General features: G+C 48.4%; 1 protein-coding gene and 1 long non-coding RNA gene across 14 annotated transcripts in view; one reads left to right on the forward strand and one right to left on the reverse strand.

The window, feature by feature from the left end:
• The window catches only part of AUTS2 (activator of transcription and developmental regulator AUTS2), a 1,131,932-nt gene that overhangs the window by 937,233 nt on the left and 174,824 nt on the right, over nt 1-19,875 (forward strand). The gene's annotated exons all lie outside the window — the stretch shown is intronic.
• Nucleotides 4,992-16,299, reverse strand: LOC140639111 (uncharacterized). 2 transcript variants are annotated; one of them, XR_012035968.1, is made up of 5 exons: nt 16,011-16,299; nt 13,455-13,623; nt 11,140-11,295; nt 9,744-10,412; nt 4,992-5,694 (listed from the first exon to the last, which is right to left on the reverse strand). It is a non-coding gene; the product is annotated as an uncharacterized lncRNA (long non-coding RNA). The 2 variants fall into 2 exon arrangements; XR_012035969.1 differs by lacking the exon at nt 11,140-11,295.

Consider the following 19,875-nt stretch of genomic DNA (forward strand, 5'->3'; position numbering starts at 1 on the left):
GAAACTGCATCCGGGGATCCAAATCCCTAATTGGCCTCCTAGGTTTCCAAAGGGGACTATAGATAGATGTATGTTATTTTATTTTATTTTAAATTTTCTTTTTTTTTATTTTACTTACTTATGATAGTCATACAGAGAGAGAAAGGCAGAGACATAGGCAGAGGGAGAAGCAGGCTCCATGCACCAGGAGCCCGATGTGGGACTCGATCCTGGGTCTCCAGGATCGCGCCCTGGGCCAAAGGCAGGCGCCAAACCGCTGCGCCACCCAGGGATCCCTGTATGTTATTTTATTACCAGCTGAGTCTTGGGTCCCAAATTCAAGTCTGATCCCCCACTGGACCATAAGTTTCAGTGGCTCCCCTTACTCCAAACTATGATGCCTGGACTGAGTGGCCAGCCTAGTGGCTGCTCTCCTCTGGGCCCCTGAAATTAAAAAAAGAAATGGGCCAAACAGAGGGATCCAGGAGATCCAGAGGAGGTGCAGTCCTGGCTCAACTCACACACAACCTCCCTCTATCACAGGGACCTTTTGTCTGTCCTTGAAGACGCCACCTTGTCCTTGACCCACAGTAGCATTTCCCTTTAGGAAGTGTAGAAGAGACGTTATGGAACCTTCTAACAGTTAGAAGGTTGGACTTAACAGCTCTTAGAGTCTTGGTTTGTCCATATACCCAGTATGGCTATCTGTTGGGGCACATGCATTCCCTTCCAACTGGCAATTGAGACTTGACACCTGGATAATCACCAGGAAACACCTCTCAGACTCACTGCCATCCAGCAGCTCTCAAAACTTCACTGAGGGACATGTTTCAGAAAAATTCTGTAAAAATATACAATCCTTTTCCTCTAGATTGGCATTTTTCTGAAATGTTTCCTGGTATTAGTTCCCCATAAGACATTAATAGATGTACCTAGGATAGAGGGTTTTGTTTAGAGTTATGGAGTTTAGAATTATGGCTGGCTCAGTCAGGAGAGCATGTGACTCTTGATCTCAGGATTGTAAGTTCAAGCCCCATGTTAGGTGTAGAGATGACTTAAAAATAAAATCTTTAGAATTATTGATTAAATCAAATTAAGCAAACTTATCTGGAAGGGTGGGATTGGGCATGGTGATAGTGTGCTGCATTCACCAAACAGGTTTGGCCTTAAATACCTGTTAACATTTCATAGGTCCCTTGGACTGTGTAGTTTGGGAAATAGTACTGCACATCCTCTGGAGTAAGCCAAAGTACAAGAGAACCAGAGTTCACTTTCACTGCATTCTGCTTTGGGATAGCAACGGCCCACATGAAACTCATTGCCAGCTTCTAAACAAATGTGGCAAGATACCGTGTTGCACATTGCGTATTGTTTCCTTTCTGTAGACTCTGGGGAGAAATAGCCCTCTGGATGTAGAGTTGGGAATAGTTGGACTTCTTCTGAACACTCTCTCTGTATCTGGTGACTCCCGTGAACTACAACTGAGGAGATTTCCCTCTTTCCAGTAGCTGTTGGAATCCTAGAGCTGGCTTTGTTGCCCTCGTGCTATAAGTGACAGGTAGCTGGCAGACAAACCTCATTCTTATCAAGACTATACCTATGTACCTTGTTTCTTCGTCCTTCTCATCTACCAGTAATTTTTCAAAGATTTTTCTTTCCATTATCTTGAAAGCTACCTTAAATCCTTCCTGATCCAAGGCAGGCTAAATGATATACCACATTACCTAGTACCACTCTAGCTAACTAAACTGGTGTTGACTTGTCTGAGGCCATTGGCACTTTGGGCTTATAGACAAGGGTGCTATGCAAGTTGATGTACAGCCTCAGCTGTGGTGAGAGTTAGTTACTTAGCTCATGGCATAGGGAGTTTTTGGGCTCTGGAGACTCTCAAGCGTGGCAGTCCTTGTTTTTCTGTTTCTCCAATCATTGGAGCCATGAAAACAATTCACTAAGCTATGTTTTCCATTTTTTCCCCTCTCTGGTAAACTCATAAAATGGTCTTTTGTCCATATACCTTTTATCCCCCGTAGACCTCCAGCAGGGTATGAAAATAATTTACAGAAGATTCCCTACAAATGTAAAGCTAGAAAGAGCCTTCAAGCTCATCTAGGCTAGTGTTGCCTGATAGGTTTCAGCTGCCCTAGTGCTAGTCTCCAGGTGGCTGCTGGAGGCCCATGTTGAGAGCTCTGGGCCAAAAGGAGCCAAAGGCTGGATTGACTCGTGATGTCTGCTGTGAATATGGCATGAAGTAGAGGTATGAACACTGTACATTTTCTGGCCCCACTGTCTCTCTTTTGACAGATGAAGCTAGCTGAGATGAAGATGGCCCTAGGAATCAAACAGCCTCACTCTGGTCTGGGACACGTTTCACCCCATCTTGCCAAAATAATTCTTATTCTTCCAACTACACAGAGAGTTAACTACAGCACTGAAACATTAAGCTACTGGTAGACTGGCCGTTGAGTTAATTAAAAAATAAAGCACAGCACCCTCTTCACTCATTTTTCCAAGTTCTAAGAGAGTTAAGACATAAGGCCATTCCATAGTCAGACCTCATGAAGCTGTTCTTGTCCACAGTTAGCCATATTCTCTTCATTCCTTTTTTTTTTTTTTTTTAAATAAAGCCTATCTGTGACATTGAAACATACCTTCCAGTAAATTATTTTCCCTTGGATGCTTACTTGGTCAAGGATGCTGTTAGCCAAAACCAAACTAACAAATTTAATACTCCTAAGGTCTATTCTCTTTTCTTCGGGAAAAAAAATAACAATCAAGGAGGCACATGTTGGAAAACTCAGATTTGGCAACTTTCCTGTCTCAATATACAGTGCTGATAAATGTCACATTAGCAAATATTAATCTTTCCTAATAATAATCCAACCATAATTGAGATGAACAGTTCAGCTCCTAAGGATTTTTTTTCCTTGAAACAATGGAATTCTCTTCCCTAAGCAATTTGCTAATAAAAAATTGGTGCTGTCTTGTTTCTTCCTCTTTGCCTTGGCACCTCAGAAATCAGGTTAGCAGTCTTGTTCACATCTCTACTGATGGAACATTCCATCACATCTTCATAAGTGTCGGAGACATGAGTTCCAAGTGTCCAGAGATAGGACAGAATAGGTGCAATTAATAAATCATTTTTCAGGCTGTGCCTTCTGTGGTCTGTAGACTGCGTTCTCCCGACATGAGTCAAGGTATTTAATGTGATGGAATCCATCTTGTAGGGCATTCTCCATTCAGGCTTAAGTGATTGAATTCACAGTTCCACTGATTTAGTGCACCGTTTGTCACTTTGTGGAGGAGAGGGTTTTGGACCCATTTAGGTGGGAGATTGGCTGGAGTGGGAAGTGGGGGAGAACCCGCCCTCAGCCACCATTTGTCCCCTCTTCAAGCATGATTCATAATCAGCCTGGAAGGAAGAAGCAGAAGATTACAGAGGAGGCCCGGCTGCTCTGCAGGCCAGTGAAGTTTATGGTGTCGGCAGGACACCCTCTAAGATGCTTTCCTTGCCAGGACGCAGACCCCCAAAGATCCAACCATTTTAGTGATGTGGGCATCTTCAATACAGTGCCTCTGAAAATCACCAGCACTGGCTTGGTGGAGCCATACTCCTCGATAATACATTGAGTCTCAAAGAAAATTTCATCTTTTAGCTGCCAGCAGCCCAGTGCCAATTATAGTGAACATCCTTGACAGTTTTGTTCTCGCAACCCCTGAAAACAGTGGAGTTTCGGCACTGGAAGCCAGGCTGGTTTCATATTGACCTTAAACTATGCAGATGTGCCCTGTGCAGGAGCTTGGCTGCCTGCTGAATGGGAATGGGGTAGGTGTGCATGCCTCGGCATCATTGACATTCCAGGAGGGTGCTTCCTGCCCGTCTTCCCCCTCGCCCAGTGCCGCATTTCCTATTAGTTCTTCGGGAAGGAAGGCAGGTCAAAAAGGTGGATAAAATAGGTCAGAAAGAGGGCAGTCTCCAATGGAGTGGGGGGACACCTTCTTATTTGCTGGGAAGAATTCTCTCCAATGGAAAAAAGGGTTCCAAGTGAAGGCATAGGATCCAGACCCTCCCTCTGGAGGTACCCTGGCCATTAGGGCCACACCTTCAGGTCTTCTCTTTATCAACCTTCTGCTCTCTGGCCAAACACACTGGACTCCCTGTAGAATTGCTTGGGTTATGGGGAGAGTCGGGTTATTTTTTAATTGAAAAATAAATTTCTTCTTGAGAAAATGGGAACTCTAAAACCTCCAAAGCAATGGGAGAGCAAACAGATGTTCTAGTGTCTGGACCTAACACAGGAGGTTTTACCTGCGATTCATACACCACTGCGGAATCTGTGGATGAGCTCCAGGGAGCCCTGGGCACCAGTGAACATGTATTTAAAGTTTTGTTTATTTGTGTACTTGTACATTCGCCTCAGAAGAAGGTACGTGGCTTTCATCAGATTTCCAAGTAGATCTGTAACAACAGCTGAAGTCAAGACTCCCTGGGCCAGCAAAGATGAAATATGCACGAATTGTCTCAAACCCTGTTTGTGATCCACCGCAGACATGTTCACTGTCCCAACCCCCTCCTCCCCACCTAACCAGAGCTTTAACAGAGGCAGACCCCGCGTCCCAGAGAGCTATATTTTCATTCAGCAAAGGTTTGAAGAACCTTCCACCTGTGTGAAAAATACTTTACAATCCCTTTTATTTCATCTTTGTTCTGGCAATCATTTGCTCTGGTATAGTTGACTTTAAAAAAAAAAAAAAGCCCTTATATTTTACATTGTTCATATGGTTCAAACGTGTCTATCTTAAAGTTCTCCATTCTGTTTTTCATCTTTTGGTCAAGGCTGGGCCCAAATTGAGCTTTGGCCTGTGTGCGACAGAATTTGCTTTTACCCAGAATAATATAGTCGGAATTCTGGAGCTTCTTTAACCAACCCACTTCTTTGACCACAGAGGTCCATGATATTAAGTAGCTTTTCCAAAGTCACACATCTAGTTGTTAGTAGAGGTAATGCATTATGTTTTTTATGCTTTTTATGTTTTTATTAAAGAAAGGAAGGTACTGAATCAATGAAATTTTACAAAGTTGGGGGTTTTCTTTATGGTCATCATTAAAAGAAGGCACAGCATGGTGATGTGGAAATGGCTCAAAAGTCTATGTTCTCGGCCCTTTTGAGACCTGCATCCTTCTCCCACCTCTTCTTGCCTTGTCACCCCATTTCCCCCACCCACTCCAGTCCTCTTATCAAGCTGAGTGGCCAAAGCACCAGGGAGCCTGAGAGGGCTTCCTCCAGGTCTTCTGGGCCTGCATTCCCCAGCTGTGCCACCTCATGGAGAAAGCCCATCAAGTTGTTCGTGTGCTCTTGCTTTTAATGACCCAGTCTTCCCACCATGCTGCCCAGAGAAACAGGAAGGTCAGCGAAAGGGGAAGGGAAAATTACCACTGGTGTTCCCCCAGGGGCCACTTGAGACTTGCCACTTCCCAGGATTCCAGGTGTAGACTCGCCTTTTCATCTGGCAGAAAGCTGCAGTGCGCGGAATGGTGTGTTTTGTTAATGGATCGCTGTTGGTTTCCTTCTTCTTCATGGTTTCTAGTGGCTCTTAGAAACCGCATCTGCTTTGACTGGATCCTCTACAGGGCCAGAGGGGTTTCCACAGAGAGCCCCTGCCTTAGGACTAGGAACTCCTCCTATCTCTGTTCAAATTGTCCCACCATGGTGCTGCCTTAAAAAAAAAAAAAAAAAAAGTGTTGTATATATAACCTTGATTATGTCCCTGTAAAGTGAATTTGTAACAACTCCCTCGTGAGCTTAGCAAAAGTATGTCTAGACAATTTTTTCTGGCTTCCCCTCCCAAACCTCTTTGGGTTAAAAATAGGGAAGGATTTGTTTTAATACAGTGTAGTACTGTATCTTTAACCTTTGTCCAAAAGCATACTGCCCATTTAAGTTTTATTTAGGGAAAGTGTGTAACTTATAAGCCAGCTCACTCACACCCTGAGACTGTCCCTGGCTGGCCTTCTTGCTGCCGGTGGATTATCCAAGTCTCCAGAAGTGTTTTACAGGAAGCTTAGATGGAGGGAAGCACTTAATTATTATCCAAATTTTTCCCTTTAGTTAAGTCTTACCGTAAGATATCCCAGAGATTATATTTTTAGCAACCACTTTAAAGAGACTGGGGAGATTAATTTAAAATTGATAATCGCATGGCAGCACCACAGCTTAACAAGCTCGAGGTCTGCCTTGTGGAGCTGGCTGCTCTCAGGGGACGCCAGTTCAATTCTCTTTGCTGCCAGTTGAAATCAGAAATCACAACCGCAGTGATTAGCAGTGAATTCCCTGATCTCCATGCCCCAGGCAGATGGAGAGGGGGCCTGTTTTCTCGGTAGCCAGTAGTTAACCCCTTCGTGGGAGAGGTGACAGGCCCAGGAGATGATTCATGGATAGAAGGTGGGGCCTGTCGAGATCTCTGTCTTTACCCAAACTGCCCAGATGGTTCTGAGCATCATCAGTCCCAGAGCCACTGCTTTGGGGGAAGCAATGGTGAATGGAGGCAGTAAGATCCCCGAGACCGCTGACACCTGTACCCGCCCAGTTCAAAGGCCTCCAGAGGCCTCTGCTTCCTTGGCTGCTGGGCAGCTTTGTCAAGCTGCGAGTCTTTCTTTGTAGAAGGGAGCAGAACAGCCTGCTTTCTGCCCCTCTTCCAGCTTTCTGTCTTTAAAAAATGGCCTCTGGCTACCAAGTGGACGATTATGGATAGTATTGTAGAGCAGCAGTAAGCAGTGTTAATGAGCTGCAGGATATCAGACACAAAAAAGAAAATATTTTCCCTGCGGGCCAAACAAAATTAATTTTAAAAATTAATGTAAACCACTAATGCTGCAAGTGCCTCCATTAAATTATAGGACTGTGACATGTACAATGCGATATTTTTGCCATTGAATTTGTTATCTAAGAGGTGTTCATTGTTTGTTACGGTGTGAAAAGCTGTTTTCCTCCAGATAAGCTTGTTCATTAGTAAACTGGATCCCTGCCACCACCCTGTTTCTTTGCTCTGAAGCAATGCCTTGTAGCATAAATGCAGACAGCCGCTCTGCTTTTAATATCAGAAATGTAAATCAAAAGCATCCAGCCTGGTTTTAAATGGCTTCAGTCTTTCTCAGGATGAAATCTGGGGGAAAAATTCTTCTCTCTGCTGCTTTTGACACCACAGCTTTGGCAGACAGGCTCTGAAAGAGGCTGATAATTATTAAACAAAGTATCTTGTTTCCCACTGAGGTCTCGGGATCATTCTGTCATTAGACTGGATTTATTTCTAGGGTTTCATTCATGCTGTGACAGTTTGGGATTGATAAATCCCATGTTTTAATTTCAGGCAGAAATGAAACTGGTCAAATGCAATTTGGGAGGGAACAGGCCTTGATGAGATGGCTGTGCATCTTAATGCCTAGACACAGAGCCAGAATGAGAGAGGCATCTTGGGGGGCAGGCGGAGCCCTGAGCCGGAGCGAGCAGCACACCAGAGCCAGGCCGGGAGGCCGCACAGATGTAGGCCCCAGAAAGCCATGTGTATGGCGGCCCAGAGCCCCTCTACAGATGACCGGTTCACCGATCTGGGTTTGTGAGCACCGGTCTGGCCTCTGAAGTCGCCCATCCCGCCAGGCTGAGCCAAAGAGCAAGGCGTGTGCCTCGGAGCCCTGGTGGAGGCTGGCATGCCCCCATCTCTGCTGCCCTCACTTCCAGACACGTGCACCTGCCCCCACCCCACCCTGCACTGGACGTGACCTTGGCCCAGCCCCACCCGAAGTGCTGATAGCTTCTTCTCGCACCTCCACGCTCTGCTTCTCAAAGTATTCAAGAAGCTCAGGGTCTGATTTTTTTTTTTTTTCCCCTCAAAGGGAAGCTAAAATTACTGACTCCTCTGATACTTTTTGGCTCTATTTACTTACTTAGCAAATATCAAATTCAGCATAATTTCAAATCTGAGGGGTGCATCACTAGCCAGTTGAGAGCAGAGAGAAAACCTGATGAGAAATAAAGCTCATTTCCATAGGAACAAGATTATTAAGATGCTGTGTGTAAAAGCACTTGGAGAGCCTGACCGGTCAGCTTTGGGAGGGCCTGAAAAGAGCCACCTGTCCCTGCCCTGATGTGGAAGCAGCGGACTGACACACAGGAATGATGCTCTGCTCCTTGGCAGGGCTCCGTGGCTTCCCGCAGGACTGTTGGTGCTCCACAACACAGACGGGCACCAGAGGGGCAACAAGAATGGTGTTAAGAGGCCCCTCCGCTTCCAGAATCTCCATTTATTAATGAGGAAAGTGGGGGTCCCAGTAATGGCTTGCTGCTGGAAAAAAAAAAGATAAAAGGCACAAACTAACTGACTCATTCTGAGAGGCCCATTGGAAACTTGTGGCAAAGGCTTCCAACTGGTCAAGCTAATCACACATAGTAAAGCAGGAACTGACCTGCCACCACTAAGATGACCATATGTCTTGCTTTGCCTGGGTCAGTCCAGTTTTATGGGTGGCATAGTTGTTAGCAGCCCCCCTTCCACTCTTAAGAACACCTCAGTTTGAATGTGACATGATATAGTCATCCTAGCTATCACCCCACAGCTTGCCAGTTCATTCAAGGTAATTTACAAGCCTTAAATGGCCCCATGAATCAGAACCTTGCTGAAAAGTTATAGGATACAGACTGAACAAAACTGATGAAATCAAGTTCCAAAAAAGTCCAGAACAAGACCACAATTTAAAAAAAAAATTATGCACAGACATAGCAAAAGTGTAAATACCATACTATGCATAATAAATAATCAAATTAGTGACAGTGTCTCTGTGAAAAGGTATTCAAAATACATATTTCAGTTGGATGGAGGCTGTCTTCCTTACATATATTCTTATATTATCCTTTATTTTTGGAGGCAGAAATATTTAACTTAAAATAGCTTTCAAGATAATTATGATTAGGTCAACGTGGAGGGGAAATGATTGCATTAAAGTGTAAGAGGGTATGTGTATATAGTGAAGGGGGAGATTATATTTAAGGTCCAGCATTTCAAGAATTGCTGTTGGCTTTTAGAGAGGAGGTTGCCAGGAGCAGGAATTAGGCTCTGTATTTTACCTCGGGGAGAACGCTGATACCCAAGGGTACAAAGAAAAATGTGCAGTCTTAGGGAAGGCCTTCAAGGGGGAGGGCCAGGTGACATGGCATCCACTAGAGAACTTTGTGCTGGCCCAAAGAATCATACTGAAATCTGAGGGAATCCTCCTGGAATAATCTTGAGGAAGCTTTCCTTCTGCCCAGGAGACTGCATTTTTAGGCTTGAACCTTCCTTGGCAAACACCATAACCGCCTCTAGTCCCAATCTCAGAATTGTCTGGCCCCCAGAGACTATACTTCTGGGCAAAGAAAGGACCTGCTCCCCCTTCTCCCCATTACTTTTAATCTTTACAGCTGATGTGTATTTTCAAGCATATTTCCAGAATTTCTGTCAAGTAGGTGTAGGCATAAGTCCTAGTCATACTGACTAGCTTATGAAAGCTGCTATGAGTGAGTAAGATGGCCCCCAGAAAGAGAAGGGATTCCACATGGGAATGCTTTTTCAAGAGGAAATTAGACCTGAGAACATAGAGGCATGAGAACGTAGGGTTTGGCCTGAGCACACATCTTCTCGTACCCACTGTGCTGTTAGTACTCTTTCACACGGGCAAGTGGTCCTTGGCAAGCCAGCAGCTCTTTGGTTTGGGCCTTTTATGTTTGGTTGCTTACCTGGGGCTTGAACTCATAACCCTGAGATCAGGAGTTGGAGGCTTGACTGGCTGAGCTACCTAGGAGCCCCATACTTTGGGCACCTGGGATAGTGATCTGCATAGAGCCAGTGGTTGATATGAGCCTCTTTACAGAGACCGCAACAACTGACCTATATTGAGGGCATACCACACACCAGCTCTTTGGTACAACACTTAATACAGTTTCTTGCTTTCACTACAAAGTCACCTGTTGAAGCAGGTTTTTGGATCAGCCGCGTGAAATTGCCATTTTTATATGTCAAAAACAGTCACATATCAGCAGCTTTAGATGATTGGGTCTAATCTCATTGTATTCAAAAACAGTCAAATGCCGGCAACTTCACATACTTCAGTGTAATAATCTTTTGTGTTTGGCAAGTGCAGAAATTGAGGCACTGGAACTTGCTCAAAGTCAGCCTGGCAAGCAGGTGGTGGAGCTGGGATTTGAACTAGGTAGTCCAACCGCAGACCTTGGCAATGCCTTGCCACACCATGCTGCCTCCTCCTTGGGTGGAAGACAAAGAAAGGCATGTTTTCATGGCCTAGGTGTTCCAAACAGTCCTTCCATGCCTCGCCAGCTTTGAGATCAAAGATGGCTGGTCAAATGAATCCGATGTTTCCCGGAGTCTTGGGTTATACTCATGATGCTCTGTTTGAAAAGAATGATATGTAGTGAGCACACCAGAAATCTGGAAGATGGAAAAGCTCTCTTTACGATCTCTGCTCCTCTCTCCAGCAAAGAAAGAAATCGGTGTGGTGCCAGCAGAGGTGTTCTCAGCAGGACCTGGCCCATTAAATGAAAGACTTCCATGCTGAGCCAATCAAGAGAGACCTGGACAAAAATCAGACTCTTCCCTGCCCTGGAAACCCATGCCTTGAATCTGTAATTCATCTGTTAAATCAAGTGTGCAGCCGGTGGTTTAGCACAGAGGGGGACAGCAGAGCAGGGAAGAGAGAGGGGCAGAAGCTGCGGCACTTGAATTTCTAGCATCAGAGTGAAGTTAGGAAAAAGAAACAGGGCTGTGATAGCTTCTTGGACCTTATGTTTCCAGCAAAGAGAAACCAGCAGGAAAGATTTTTGAAAACTGATGAGCTGGTGGAGGCATTAGAACAATGGCGGAAGAGACAGGGGCCCCAGGGGCTGAATAAAGCACAGTGCTGCTGTTGCCTTTCAACAAGACTGAATAAAGTTTAGGATTTTTTTTTTTAAGGGACTTGTAGCCATTTTTAAACTTTCATTTTTTTGTAATGTCACAGATAATCTTTTTATCTATTATCCACTGGCTCTTTTCGTAGAGGCATTTGCATCAAATAGTGCTGCACAGATCATGACTATCTCTAGCGGGGAAAGCAGCTTGAAATGAAAGGTTACTCACTCCCTCTGCTTTCCCTGGCTTTGTTCTTGATTCTCGCACAGTTTTTTACATCTGAATTCAGGTATTTCTGGAGTTTTCCTTTAGAAAGCCTTCCATTCTGAGATCTAAGCAGATCCAGACTGGTCTGTGTAGCGGGGGTTACAAAGCATATGTTTCCTGAAAGTGAAGCATCTACTTTGAAACATTTGTCAGCTACCCCGTGTCCTCCAGAATCCCTCTGGAGCATTTCCTATGGCGACAGCACCGGTAGGAAGGTGGGCGCTCCCACAGCGGGTGGGGGTCCTGTCCCCAGCACTGGCCTCCAGTGGTGGTGGCGGTGGTGGTGAGGAGCATGGCCTCCTAAGCATGCACTACTAGGCTGAGCCGGGCGGTGCGCCCGCTCCTTCCAGCCGCACGGAGAAAGGGCCTAGGGTGGATTTCCTTCCACTCCTTCCCCACGTGGGGACTAGGAGACCTGAGCTCTCCCAGTGGGAGAGGTGGGGGCCGCGTGTGGACTGAGTATGTTGGGAACCAGACTGTCATCTGGACTTGCAGGATGAGGAATCCAAAGCAAGCCCATTTGTTTGCAAAACCCCAATGGGGAACAAAATGGCCTACAAAGTCATGGAGCTAAGACAATAGTTTCTGTTCAGCTTCCATTCCTTAGCTCATCCCCTCAAGTTCTAGGGGGATTCTGGGAGGGACAGGAGTGATTCTCAGGCCTGTGTGACAAAGCCTCTCATGGAAGCAGCCTCCTCTTCCCCTCCAGCTCCCTACTTGGCTGCTAGCCACCAGAACATCCCCACCATTCCCTCCCACAGAGCCTAGAAACATTTCTTTCCCTCTTCAAAACGAGTGAGAGCAGTCTGCAGAGGCATGACCCACTGGGCCTCTGTGGCCTACATGTTCACACTGTGCCTGGAACTTGGTGGCAAACAGCTGTGCTTAGGTTAACAGCAGCCTCACCGAGCTGTGGCCAGGGGCTTGTCTGTGCATTTCTGTATCTGCAGAGTCCCTGCCACAGGGAACCCTGGACTCTGGGAAGTACTGACAAGCCCCTCTAGCTGGAGGGCAGTTCTCCTTGGCTTTTGTATGCCTCCCTTGGGTACTGCACTTACCCTCACAGAGGCCTGCCAGGGGAGTGACATGGGGCGCATCTGCCCCACAGGACACCAGAGCGTGGGCAGGTCGATGTGATTTGCCAAGTCCACAGGGCTGGCGTCTGAGTAAGCTTCAGAGCTAGGGTCCTTCTGAGTGTGAATCACTTGTTCTTAACTGTCTCCCAGTTACCTCAGTTGCCAGTTCTTTGGGGGCACACTGTTCCTTTATTTTAGGGACTCTTAAGCCACACGATACTAAGCGTGGCAGCCGTGAGGATTTGTTTCAAGAGAAAGGTAGCGTCAGACTAATACGGTAGCTTCCTTATCCCTGAGCTTGTCAGTGCAGACCTTTGAGCCAGTCATCATCGTTTTATATTCGTATGACAGAAAAGAAGTTTCTGTTAAGTCATAAATATACTAGAGCCCTTATGACTAAATACATGAAAATAATCTCTCCTTGGGTGTGGAGCTCTCCCAGGGCTATGGCAGGAATGTAGAAACCCTTTCTGAGTTGTCAACCAAACGTAACAGATTTCCCAGTTGTAACACACATACACTGTAGCTGTGAATATAAAACCCTCCCAGAAAGCAAACTAGTTCTGTACCATGTGGTTTTCCTGATGTGCTGCAGCTTTTCTGGGAGAGCTCTGTGAGTTTAGTTTCATTGTATAGATATTTGTGACACTTTTAATAAGTAAAGTGCCTGCTTAATTGCTTTTATTTAACTGGCTTCAGAGTTAAAGGGAACCGTAGTGAATGTTTCCTTGTCCGGATTACGTAGATTAGCAACATGCATGGCAAATGCACACTCTTGCCCAGGCCGGCCTCCAATCATGACTTGAGTACCCGTCTCTGCTTCTGTAAGGCTCAGAAGAAAACAGTGCTAATATCTCCCTGCCCACACCCCTTGACTGGGGAAACCATAAGAGCAAACGAGGAAAAGTGGGTGCCCCTGGATGTGACCTTAGGCCAGGGTTCACCGGATGTGGTATGCCAGACCCGATCTGCTGTGGCCCATTTAGAAGCTTTCACTTCATAAGACATGCCCTCCCCCATTTGCTGGGGGGAGGAGTTCTGAGAGCCATACCAGCCCACTCTGACGGGATGTCTTGCTCCCTGGTGACAGGATGACCCACATGTCCTTAAAGCACCTGGTGCCCTTGCTCCTGCCCGCCGCCTGCTGCACACTCTGTAGGCCATGCATGCCTGCACACTGTTTGCTGGCCCCTCTCTCACCTGGACCTGACTGCTGAGCAGGTAATCCAACATCCCTCGGTGTGGCGGGCACTGCAGTTGGCACAGCTCTCAAAACTATGCACCTACCGAACGTGTAGAAACAAACCTCTCAGCCTCCTGGGAGTTTCAAGGGTCCCCTCATGGCTGAGCCCTCCAAAGACATTCTAGTCTGTAAAAATAAGAGCGATTGAAAATGATGCTGGTTTCAGGGCCCCTGGTGGCTCAGGTGGTTGAGCATCCAACTCTTGATTTCGGCTCAGATCATGATCTCAGGGTCGGTCGTGAGATGGAGCCCTGAGTCAGGGCTCTGTGCTCAGAGGGGTAGTTTGCTTGGGACTCTCTCCCTTTCCCTCTGCCTTTCCCCTTGCTCACGTGCTCGCTCTCTCTTGCTCTCTCTCTAATCTTTTTTAAAAAGTGATGCAGGTTTCAAATGTAATACTAGGTCATTGATAAAATTTAGAAAGTTCAACACATACTAAAAAATAACCACATCTGTCAGCAATATAGCCTACGTGTTTGTGTGTTTATTCGATATGAACCATTGAGGGATGGACAGAGTCCTCTTTCTTTCTCTTAACTTTCTGCTACGAGCACTGCAGTGTTAACACTGCAGTTAAGGGACTTGGGTTTGGGAGCCACGCTGCCTGGGTTTGAACCCAGGTCTGCCACTCAACAGTTCAGTGACCTTGGACAGGTCTTTTTGACATGTTTATAATTCCACTTTCTCACCTGTAAAATAGGGGTAACAACACCTACTTCGTTGGGGTGTTCTGAGGCATTAACACAAAAAAGGCACTACGAATAATGCTTCCTGGCATGCACTAAGCACTGAATAACCTAAGCTGGTAATATTTTTTTGATATTTTATTAAATGAGAATGTACTATTTCACAAGTGAAGGACCTGTGAGTCCATAAAGACCGGGACCGAGACAGGAGTATTATCCACTGCACTCCCTACTCAATCCTCATCCACCTGGGGGGAGGCGGCACCACCCAGAAGCCCCCCATTTGAATGATGTTCAAAGCTGAGCATCCCGCCTTCCCATTCAAATCAAGGCCAGATGCTAGCTGGAGACCCGAGTCCAGTGCCGTAGGTGGCGCATCCCTTAATTAGTGGAGATCATGGAGCAGGGATTCAGCAAGCCCTGTATATTATCAACCACACTTTATTTTTCTCCCTAAGGTACAAAGTGCTGTTGAGTCGCCACCAAACCTAGGATGGCAAGTGAGGGACTGCTTCTCCCACTGAATGGATGGGAAAGCTGAGTCCTTGGGTACAGTTGGACCACAGGTCCCCTCAGTGGGGATAGGAGGCTTGTTCCCCTCAGTGTCAGGGTCTCTCCACAGTAACATCTGGCTGCTTTTAAAGCTCCCCCTGTGACCTCAGTACATAGGCCAGCAGGGCAGGCACAGTACATGAGTGGCCCAGCAGCCAGCCCTTATTCCTGTGACCTCTAGCCTGGAAATGAACTGAAGATGGGGTCAGGCCAGTGATCTTAAAGAGTGGTGAGAAGAAAAACTGACATGCCCAAATCTATTCATACCCCCTCCTAGCAGAGCTCTGACTGGGGCTGAAACCAGTGGTTCTCAAACTTGTGCATGCACCAGAATGGTCTGAAAGGCCTGTAAGAATGCAGGCTGTGGGCCCCACTGCCCTAGAGTTTCTGCCCAGGTAGGTCTGAGGTTGGGTCCAAGGACTTGAATTTGAAACAAGTTCCCAGATGATGCTGGTCCAGGGACCACACTTTGAGAACCTGTGCTTTGATAGCAGGCCTGGATCCCTGCTCAGAAACATAACAGAGTGGTTCAGGTGCTGAGCTCTGTAAATTCAAATTCCAGACACGAGGCAACCAGGTCAGAAGCCCTTCTGGAATTTGTGCATTCAAAGACCACAGATAACAATTTTGGCAGCTCCCTGGTCCTGAGCGCAAAGGAGAAGCTCTCTGCAGCTTCTGCTTCTGTCTACCCCACTTTGATACTTTCCTTCCATTTCTGTGGAGAGAAGTTGCAAAGGCCAGACTAGAGACAGCAGAAAGGGTGCTAGGAGTGGGTGAGTGCAGTAACTTTAGTGAGGGATAAATGTGTCCAGAACCACCAAAAATGGGGTGGGCAGTAAGAACTGCTGCTTGGTGGGCAGACATGCAAGCTGGCATTGAAGCAGCCTCTTTTAGGGGCCTGGTGATATTTGCAAGTGCCCCCCCTCCCCCCAGCACACCTCTGCGATGAAGGCCATTGAGGTGTTGTGGCTGAAACTCAGCGAGTAGAGGGCTGGGTTTGCATGGCCACTCGGTCGCTTACCAGCCCAGGCCCAAGGATGTCTCTAAACCACGCCAAGCCTCCCTTCTTAATGTGTACGATGGAGATAATGCTCCCTGACTTCACCAGCGTCTGGTTGTGGGTGACCCAAAGGGCATGCATCTGGTGCTGGGCTGCATTCCTGGGCACGTCTCCAAGGTTGGGGCTCTCTGCAAGGAAGGCGGGCCACAAGGGCAGCCCGGAGCTCTTGAGACATGTTTAGGAGGAGGCCTGTGGCCGGCAGCCTTCCACCCACTCACCTTCCCAAGTCCCTGCGCCCCTGCATCTTCCGTTCCTCCTCTGTACCATGAAGTTAGAGAAAATGCTTCATTCAGAATCTCTTCTGGCTGTAAATGGCTTGAGCCGGTTGTCAGGCGGAAGACTCCAGTACAGACTGTGACGTCTAAAACCCCAAACAGCAAGGAGCGTGTCTGGCAGACCAGCCGTCTGGATGGGTGGGGCGGGTCAGTGGTCCCAGGCGCCGACGACCGACCTGTCGCGCAGCCCCAAGCCTCAGCGCGCCTCGGGGCCGCCCGGGCTACCCAGGCCGCGTCCCCGCCTGCCCCCCCCGCCCGCCCCCCGGGAGCCGGGAGCCGGGAGCCGGGAGCCGGGAGCCGGGAGCCGGGAGCCGAGGCTGCCGAGTGGGCGCTCACCCCGCCCGGCCGCGAGACCCCAGCCGGCACGCCCGGGCTCGCGGCGCAGCCAATCGGCGCGTGCACCGCGGGTGACCTCCCCCGGGCCGGGGATAAATTGTCAAGTTTCCCCTCCGCGGGTGTCACTCTTCCGGGCTCATTAGGAGCGCCGGGCCCGAGCGCGAGCGGCGCCGAGTTCGCGGGTGGAGCCGGGCGGGCCGGGCCGGGCGGGGGCGCGCGGGGCTCCGCGGAGACCGCCCGCTCCGGAGCCGCCCCCGCCAGCGCCGCCCCGCGCCCCGCGCCCCGCGCCCCGCTCCGGAGCCGCCCCGCGCCCCCGCCCCGCGCCCCCGCCGCCCCGCGCCCATCCACGCCCGCGAGAGGCCGGGGCGCTGGCCCCGCTGCCCGAGCACCGCGGGCGATGGCGCGGACGCCGGCACCTGCCCGCCGAGCCCCGCGGCGCCGCTCCTGCCCGCCGTGACCTCGGGCGCTTCCCAGACGCGAGGCGCCGCCGTCTCCAGCCGGGCGCTGGCTCCGGGATATTCTCGCGCCCGGACCCGCCTTTGCTTCGTGGGTAAGTCTCCGCGGACCGCGCCGCCCGTCCCCAGCCCCGGGGAGCGCCTGCGGCCGTGGAAAGCCCCAGCCTGGGGCCGCGGGGGCCCGGGAGGAGGACCGACTCCTGGCGGCCGCCGTCCCGCGACGGGAGGGGTCAGCGGCGCGGGTGCTCCTCGCCGCGGCGCCTGGTAGATCGGCAGGTCTCAGCAGGAAAATGAGCAGCAATTAGGAGTTCCGTAGTGAATGGAAGTCGGCTGTCCTGATTGAGTGAATTACTGACAGGTAATGGCAACACTGAATTCTTCAGTTTAATTAAGAGTTTATATAATTATAGTGCACTTTTTATTTCTTGGGGGAGCCATGGGGTAGGATTTAAATAACCAGCATGAGGGTTAAGAACCCCATTTGATGGATAATTAGTGAGTCGGAACATATGTGGGTGCCTGGCTCGAGTGATGTGACCGTAGATGAATTCCTGACAAAGGGACATGCCAGTTTGGACCAAGCAGGACTTTGTTTGGGCTGCTCGCTCCGGTCTGATACAGACAGCAACAGCTTAGAAATTGTTGGGTAAACTCGGACACTAGCACACTGACATTGGGTTGTTCCAAAGACATCAAAGCTCAGCACTCCCCTGCAGTGGGATTCGCCCGGATTCCTGCTCTCTGTGACTGTGTTCAGCATTCCCCAAGAATGAAACGAGTGGGTCATTTGAGAGGAGGGTTCTGCTGTCTGGGGTTTCTGCATCAGAAATCTCATGATTGAGCTGTTAAGCTGTTGTAAACGTCGGCAGCTGAGGGTGCTGGGTGAGCTTCGCCGGAGCAGTCCAAAGCAGGGTGAGTGTGTAGGTGTGGAATTTGTTTGAGAACTAATCTGTAATTATAAAGATGCTATTTTCCTCTTTGGTGGCGTATTGTTTCCTTTACTATAATGTTCTTGTGAAATTGTTCCCCTTGTGGGAAGCAGTGAAACTGGAGAGAAATCCCTTCTCAGAGGATAATTTTCTTGTATTTTTTGGTGTAGGTTTCTGGGAATCCTTTTAACCCTGCATTGGGATGTGTGTGTTTATTTCTCTAAGAAGCTCCAGAAGATTGGGAAATCACTAGGTTTTGCGTACACCGGTAAATAATCACTGCCTCGAATAATAATATTTATTTGTACCTTGACTTCTTTCTCTTGCTTACGTGCAGACTATATATTTCAGCAGGCTGAGCAGGGACTCCCTGCTCTAGAGAGCTCCCATATTGAGGGTAGGCTCAGGGAGTGCCATTCAAGTTGCATTGCACTACAGAAGAGGCGGCCAGTGGCAGGGGGAGAGCAGTGCATCTTTAATGCTGCATGGCGGGTTCTGAAGTTTACAGAGCACTTTGGAAACTTACAATTCCCTGTTGTTAGGGAGAGACAGCAGGTATGGAAGACGTTGGCTCTTGGTGTGCCCCCCAGCCTCAGCCCTTCCAGGTACCTAGAATTTTAAGAACTTACCTCTACTCAGGTTTGTTTTTCCATTTCCTCCCAGCCCTGTTTTGTCATCACGGCCATGAAAATCTAATAAAACTGTTGAAAACCCTTACACCTCCAGATCCACTTCTAGGCTCACACTGTTGACTTACTGCTCCCTTTTTGTGTTCCGCCCAAGGCACAGCAGACTCCTTTTATTTTTCATGAAATTGTACAATAGGCAGATTTTTGAAAACACAACACAGGTGGAAATGTGAAATTTGTACACTTTAAGGAATTCAAATTGCCAAGTTTCGGCACTCTCCCTAAGGGTCCATTATTGAAGATCACAATGTCACTTTGTTCGTTTCTCCTCAACATTCACAGTTCCTCCCCACACCTGCCTGCTGCTAGCTGTAACTAGACGATGTCAGAAACAGGGACAAGGATGGCCATCTCTGAGAAATGCTGCTTGGATTTTGTTCACCCCAGGATTCTCTTTCTAACCAGTGGGTGTTTGGTGCGTTGCCATCAACGGTGCCTCACTTGATAACACCTTTAAGATCTAATTCCCAGTTCCCTTTCTCCTTTTTGTGACCTTCTCGGTGTATGTCACCCATGCACTTCTTCAAAGTCAGCCTGAACAGATAGAAAAACCAAAAGACAAGTTACGGAGCTCCTGGAAAGTCAGGAACAGGTTCAGGTCAAAAACAGATTCCCAGCTTCTAATGAAATGTTCCAGGTTGGAAACAAGACACAAACTGGCCTGTAGGCTCTCTGCTCTTATTTTGAAGGCAAAAAGTGTGGAAGGCAAGGCCAACGTGACCCCTGCCGCTACATTTTTCTAGTGTCCTTCCCACTCAGTCTTCAGTTCCCTGAATAGGCTACGTGGTGGGTACCAGTCACCACTTGTCTGCTGGTTGCATCATGCACATTACTCACTGCCCAGGTACCGCCCTGCAGCCAGCCTGTAACAATAGCACGTAGAAGAAAGTAACACTCAAGTTGGTCTTGGGCACTGTCCAAGGGGATTAGCTACCAGAAGTACCTGAAAGGCCTTGTTGAAACACACTCACCTGTGACCCAGTTCCTTGGCCTGGATCTCAAGGACAGGGTGATAGCTGCCTTTCTGGACCTATAAAATGAGATATCTTTCTCCATTGACATTTGGCCTGATGGCTCCTAGGGTCTTCCTGCCACGGAATCAGAAGAGTGCTTCCAGGCCTCAGCTTTGCGCAGGAGCTTTTAGAGATGCGGAAGCCCAGATTTGCCCCCTGATGTTTCAAACCAGCACCTGCCTTTAATAAGATTCCCAGATGATCTGTACACATTATGACTTCTACCACGATGCAGACTCTGAGTGAGAGTCAAGCAAGCAGGATATTTATTCGGTAGTGTCCGTAGGGTCAACACCTGTATGAATAGGAGGGGAAGGGGTCGGGGCGCCCGAGTGGCTTGGTCGGTTGGGTGTCTGCCTTCAGGTCATGTCATGATCTCTGGGTCC

The sequence above is a fragment of the Canis lupus genome, chromosome 8 (genome assembly GCF_048164855.1).
Source record: "Canis lupus baileyi chromosome 8, mCanLup2.hap1, whole genome shotgun sequence".
NCBI lineage: Eukaryota > Metazoa > Chordata > Mammalia > Carnivora > Canidae > Canis > Canis lupus.